The sequence below is a fragment of the Podarcis erhardii genome (assembly GCF_964252035.2).
Source record: "Podarcis erhardii genome assembly, chromosome: 10".
Lineage (NCBI taxonomy): Eukaryota > Metazoa > Chordata > Lepidosauria > Squamata > Lacertidae > Podarcis > Podarcis erhardii.
Window position 1 is genome coordinate 38,692,586 of NC_138500.1, and position 6,962 is coordinate 38,699,547.

Here is a 6,962-nt window from a genome sequence, read left to right on the forward strand (position 1 = left end):
CACACCCTCTTGTTTGTTGAAGTTACACTCTCTCTTTCTCTCTCTCATACTCATTTTCCCCTTCCTCTTTTTGATCTGTTGCACAGCTCAGTTTCAATCCATTTCACTATTGACCTCAAAACTTATTAAAGTGTCTCTGCACACATATATCTTTTCATTCATTTTTCTTCATAACCTGGAAAGGGAGACAAACAGACACCCTCAGCCAGCACCTGTAACCCAGATGTTCTCAAGGGATTCCTCCATTAAACTGGACATTTGAGAGTAATTTTTAACTTAACGAGGCACAAAGTTCACAGAAAGTTTGCTTTGAGAATATTTAACTCTTCATCCAAGCCCAATTGTGGTGTTTGTGTGTGTGTTAATTCACAGAACTCAATTAAGGCTTAATTTAGAGTGGCTCTCTCTCGTCCTATGCAGACGAGCAGTGGCGTAGCGTGGGGGGTGCAGGGGGGGCCGGCCGCACCGGGCGCAACATCTGGGGTTAGGGCAAATCCACGGGTTAGGGGGCGCAAATCCACGGGTTAGGGGGCGCAAATTACTTGCCTTGCCCCGGGTGCTGACAACCCACGCTACGCCACTGCAGACGAGAGTCCCCTATTCGAAGGGTCCTCTGGTCCTGATAAAAAACCATAAGAAGAAAGGGCATGTGGGCCTTGAAGCTGCCCACCAGCAGCTAAAACCTGGAAAGCAGATTGAAAACAGGTATGTGGCTCACATTGTCAAAATTGTATTATCTGATATGGTGTATTTCTATTTATATTGTAGTGACTGTTTTTAATTTGTGAAACTATATTATATACAGTATTTCAAATTTAACCCTGGTGGGTTTTAGGTGTCTGGGAAATACATTTTTTATTTATGCAGGCATTTAGTTAGCTTGACTGGAGGAGATATTTTGTCATCCCCATGCTACTGTGATCCATTGTTGTAGTAGTTTGAACTGAAGGTGGGCCCGCTCTTAAAGAAAACATCATTAGATCCCTTAGATCTATCCAATTACTGCCCGGTTTCGAATCTTCCGTTCCTGGGTAAGGTGACTGAGAGAGCAGTTGCTGAACAGCTTGGTGGGTTTCTGGATGAAACATCGGCTCTGGATCCATTCCAGTCCGGCTTCCGCGCTGGTCATGGGACCGAGACGGCTCTGGTCGCCCTAACAGATGATCTCCGCAGGCAGCTGGATCGAGGCGGGTCGGGGCTGCTGATTCTTCTAGGCCTGTCAGCAGCCTTCGACATGGTTGATCACAAACTCCTGGACCACCGTCTTGCCGATGTGAGGATCCAGGGCACAGTCCTTCAATGGCCGTGCTCGTTTCTCTCTGGTCGGGAAAGAGGGTGGCGCTCAGGGGGGAATTGTCATCGCACCACTCCTTGGTGTGTGGAGTGCCGCAGGGTGTGATATTCTCCCCGATGCTTTTCAACATCTTTATGCGCCCCCTCGCCCAGCTTGTCTGGAGTTTTGGGCTGGGTTGCCATCAGTATGCCGATGACACCCAACTCTATCTGTTGATGGATGGCCATCCTGACTCGGCCCCAGACACACTGACCAGATGTTTGGAAGCTGTGGCTGGATGGTTATGTGGGAGCCGGTTGAAGCTAAATCCTTCGAAGACAGAGGTCCTCTGGCTGGGACGGGACGATATGGGATTGGGGGGGCAACTCCCATCTCTTGCGGGGGCGCAGTTAGTGCCAGCACCGTCCGTTAAGAGTTTGGGTGTAATCTTCGACACCTCCCTTTCCATGGAGGCGCAGATTGCAGCTATAACAAAGGTGGCATTTTTTCATCTCCACCAAGCTAAGCAGTTGGCTCCTTACCTCTCTTGCCCTGACCTAGTCACTGTGATCCATGCGACGGTCACCTCCAGACTGGATTATTGTAACTCGCTGTACGTGGGGCTGCCCTTGAGACTGACCCAGAAACTCCAGCGGGTGCAGAATGCTGTGGCAAGACTCCTTACGGGGTCCTCGCTACGAGATCACATTCACCCAGTGCTATAAGAGCTGCACTGGCTCCCGGTGGAGTACAGGATCAGGTTTAAGGTGCTGGTTTTAACCTTTAAAGCCCTACACAGCCTAGGACCCTTGTACCTACGGGACCGCCTCTCCTGGTATGTCCCACAGAGGAACTTACGGTCTTCAAACAAAAACATCTTGAAGGTCCCAGGCCACAGAGAGGTTAGGCTGGCCTTAACTAGAGCCAGGGCTTTTTCGGCTGTGGCTCCAATCTGGAGGAATGCTCTATCACAAGAGACTAGGGCCCTGCAGGACTTGACATCTTTCCGCAGGGCCTGCAAGACAGAGCTGTTCCACGAGGCCTTTGGCCAGGGCACAGCCTGACTCCCTCCTTTGGCAATCTTCACAGAACTCTAGCCCAATGGTTGCCATCAATTTGATTTGAATTAATTTTATAATGAAATGATTTTAGAATGTTGTATTATTTGATTGTTGTTAGCCGCCCTGAGCCCGGCTTCGGCTGGGGAGGGCGGGATATAAACTACTACTACTACTACTACTACTACTACTACTATTATTATTATTATTATTATTATTTATTTATTAGTTTGATTTTTCAGATTGCTTATTTGATCATGTTACCAGATTACCAGATCATGTTATTTGATCATGTTACCAGATTACCAGGTTACCAGATTTTTTTTCAATGAATCTGGGGACACTTTTCAACTTTCTACTAAATAAATTGATTTTGTCAGGGGACTGATTTGTAAATCTGGGGACTGTCCCTGGGAAACGGGGACATCTGGTAACCTTATCATGTTACACACACACACACTCACACACACTCACTCACACACACACTCTATGCTGTAACCCACCCTGGGATTGACGTTACATACCTTCCAACATTTCTTTGAAGAAAATTGGGACATCCTATTCAATAATAATAATAATAAATAAATAAATTAAATCAAACAAATGTTATTATTTATACCCCATCTATCTGACTGGGTTGCTCCAGCTATTCTTGGCAGCTTACAACATATATGAAAACATAATAAAACATCAGTCATTAAAAACTTCCCTATACAGGGCTGCCTTTAGATGTCTTCTAAAGGCTGTATAGTTACTTATCTCCTTGCCTCAGGGGCCACATAACAATAGGTTGTAAATTACATACCTCAATAAACAGAACTACAATGAACACATGCAAATGTGATATATAGCTATGTCTTTTATTGCTATGTGTAGGAGTGCCCACTCCCAATAAAGTCCCTCCTTTCTGTCTGTTGCTGTGGTAAAAGAGCAGAGAGCTTCTCTGTGGAGCTTGCACAGTCAATCTTGAATACAAAGAGCTCCTCCTCTTTTACCTCCAACCAGACTAAAGCTGGCTTGGCAATCAAAGAGGACTGGAGCATGAATTCATGTCTCCTCTGTCCTAGTCAGTAAACTAATCCAGAATGCAGCAGCTAGACTGGTGACTGGGGGCAGCTGCCGACACCACATAACACTGGTCTTGAAAGACCTACATTGGCTCCCAGTATGTAGCACAATTCAAAGTGTTGGTGTTGACCTTTAAAGCCCTAAATGGCCTCGGCCCAGTGTACCTGAAAGAGTGTCTCCATCCCCATCGTTCTTCCCAGATGCTGAGGTCCAGCTCCGAGGGCCTTTTGGCGGTTCCCTCACTGCGAGAAACAAAGCTACAGGGAACCACGCAGAGGGCCTTCTTGGTAGTGGTGCCCGCCCTGTGGAACGCCCTCCCATCAGATGTCAAAGAGATAAACAACTACCTGACATTTAGAAGACACCTGAAGGCAGCCCTGTTCAGGGAAGTTTTTTATGTGTGATATTTTAATGTATTTTTAATCTTTGTTGGAAGCCGCCCAGAGTGGCTGGGGAACAAATAAATTATTATTATTATTATTATTATTATTATTATTATTATTATTATTATGTCTGCAGGGATCCATGGTAAAAGGGGATTAAACCATTGTGTGTAGGGCTTTCTGGCAACTCCCAGTGCTGACATGGACATGGTAACACACACAGTGGAAGTGAGTCTATTGTTGCCATGCCACTGGTTGCATGCTATGCATGGGATGGGGTGGGAAGATGTTCAGAAGCCATGCCTCTGTTACTCTGAGTGGGGGGGGGCTCCTTCCTTGCCCCTTTTGTCCTCACTGCAGCTCATGCTTGTTGGTGGCCTATGGTGTCCAAAGGCACAGCTGGAGTGTGCGTATTCCATTCTGTGGTTGGGCTTCTTCTCTGTGACACTTTCCCCGTTCCCACTTCTGCACAGTGAATGTAGAAAGGGATGTGCGTATCAGACCACCACTAGATCGCTATAAGTGTCCCCTTCCCACTTCAGGAGTATAGAGTTGGTCTGCCCAGGCAGGCTTTACATTCATCTTCTTTTGAAATCAACAGGACTTGAAAGTTCTGATCTTTGGTTGCATCATAACTTAAAGTGTGTAGCATTGCATTCCAAAATAAATAAGTAGCTGAACTAATAGTTGTACTTGATTTAGAAAGGAGATGCCTTACTTTATTTGTAGCAGCAAGTGAGTTATATTGCAGGTTTGGCTGTACGTTGAGACAGTCTACCACGGAAAAGGAGTTTTTAAAAAATAAATATTTTTTTCCCATTTATTAATCACTTCCCCAGAGACATCCTAAAGCAATTTGCAATATAATAACACATAGAAAACAGTTACATATATAAAGCAGTTAAAACAATTGCATATATAGTATCTTTTTTTTAAAAAAAGTAAATACATAATATATTTTAATAAAATAAAAATAGAAAACCCAAACAAATAGATGTTAATAAGAAGCTGAAACACTTAAGGTTTTTTCCCGGAGAACTGGAAATACAGTTTGGAAAAAATAATAAATGATTATAAATAAATAAAGTTTGATGTGAAAACGGACTGGTGAAGGGCCCTAACATCTAAATTACTGATGTACTGAAAATTTATCTCACTTCCCCCACCACCCTACACTCTCCATAAATTAATGAGAAAATTGATCCAAAGGCCCATATAGTTCATAATCATGTTCTCACAGCTTTCAATCAGATGTCTGTGGGAATTCTGCAAGCAGGACTTGAGTGCAACATTGCTCTCTTCACTTGTGATTCCCCGTCAGTGCTGTCTTGTCCATGAGGTAGACTGAGGCACCTGCCTCGGGCAGTGGATTCTCAGGGGTGGCTCCTCACCCATCCACAACCCTGCCACTGCCAGAGAAGTGGGGAGAAGTGGTGGCGGCTTCCAGTGAGGTCCTGCAGGATTTTGTGAAGATCTTGCCAGAAGCCACTGCTGCCACTGTGCCTCCTTGGCTTCTCATGAGTGCTGCCTGCCACCTGCCACTGAAGAAGGAAGGAGAAACAGCTGCAGTGGCAGTTTGGGGGGGTTTGGTGAGATCTCATGGGGCTCTCACATTCTTCCCATGCCTCCAGTCATGGGAGACTGGGGTAGGGGCACCTGCAGTAGTGTCAGAGAAGCAAGAAGTAGTAGTGGTGGCTTCTGCTGTGATCTCTTGAGAGCCGTATGAGATCTCACCAGAAACCACTTATGCAGCTCCTCTCCTCTCTTCTCTAGTGGGAGGGGTGGGTGCCAACCATGAAGGCACTGCAGAAGCAAAGAGAAACAGCAACAGTAGCAGCTTCTGGTGAGATCTTGTCGGAACCCAGAGGTCACGACACAACGCCGGTGTCAAGGCTTAGGTGGGAGGACACCTTCGAAATATGATGTGCAGCCCCTGTTCCCAGCAACTGGCATATAGAAGTCAATACTGGAGGGTAGTATACAGTCATAGTGTCTAAAAATAATAATTGACAACTTCATTTTCCCTTGGATTTGTCTAAACTCCTTTAAAAGCTAGCCAAGTGTCCATATTTCCCTTTTCTCCTAAATCATTTCAGCCTGCGCTTCCTTATGCAAGATTAATTGGAATTGGATGTTCGTCTTGGAGTCATATCCCTGCGTGATTATAGCAACATTAAAACCTGCCGTCTTGGACTGATCTTGAATCAAGTATGTGACACTGCAATTGACTGTTCAAGTCAGGCTTTAATTAAGAATGAAAAATAAGGTCAGTGTGATGTTCTTGAGCATCTGCTTGCTCACACTGAGCAAGTCTCAGAAGTGGTTTTCAGGGCAGTAGCAATATTCTGTCTGACTAGAATAATGAGATGTTTTCTGCTCTGGAAATGCTGCGACTTTCACCATCCTAAGGTTAAATATACCAAAAATCATGGCCATTATCTTGGTTGAAGGATTCCACATGCAGTTGTGCATCTTATTTCTGACAAAAATCAAGAGCGTAAGATCCTAAGAAGAACTTTGCTGAACCAGGCCAAGGCCCATCTAGTCCAGCATCCTATTCACAGAGGCCAACTGAATGCCCTGTTGACACCACCTCCAATACTTCCTTTTGTAGCCTGCCTATAGAGTTTATATCCAGAAATGACCATGTCCTAACAGTTCTCTCCACTCCACCAGGTTTCCATTATGCAATGTCTGACAGTGGATAACTGGAAAATGTTGAAAGCAAATATCTCCTTTGCAAAATTCATTATCCCCACACATCCAATGACCAGAAGAAAAGCAGATGGTTTTATTCAGCTTTTTAAAAAATTAATAAATTCTGAGATATGACTGAAAATATATCAGTTGTTGAACAAAATCAATAACAACAACAAATAGGGGAAAAAACTTTTCTCTCGTGATATAGTTTTCATGTATACAAAACTTGCTACTTCATTATACTAAAATTTAGTATAATGTAGCAACTGTGAGAGACAAACCTGTTACTGAAAACAGATTATATTAAAATTTACATGTTCTGTTTTCAGTAACAGGTTTGTCTCTCAGTTGCTTCTGGTAGTACATAGGCAAATGAGCCCTGTGAATTTCCTGGAACGTCTTCTGGCTTCTCGGAATACCTGAGGATATTTGGAACACTGTGAATAATGATGAGTGACTTACTTAAAATGATACCTGGCA

At 44.3% G+C, this 6,962-nt stretch overlaps 1 long non-coding RNA gene across 1 annotated transcript; it reads left to right on the forward strand.

Annotated features, from left to right (window-relative positions):
* The first annotated feature begins 338 nt into the window (after window positions 1-338).
* LOC309351004 lies at window positions 339-6,602 on the forward strand. The gene is made up of 4 exons (XR_014160625.1): window positions 339-427; window positions 594-705; window positions 5,879-5,990; window positions 6,459-6,602. It is a non-coding gene; the product is annotated as an uncharacterized lncRNA (long non-coding RNA).
* The last annotated feature ends 360 nt before the right edge of the window (window positions 6,603-6,962 follow it).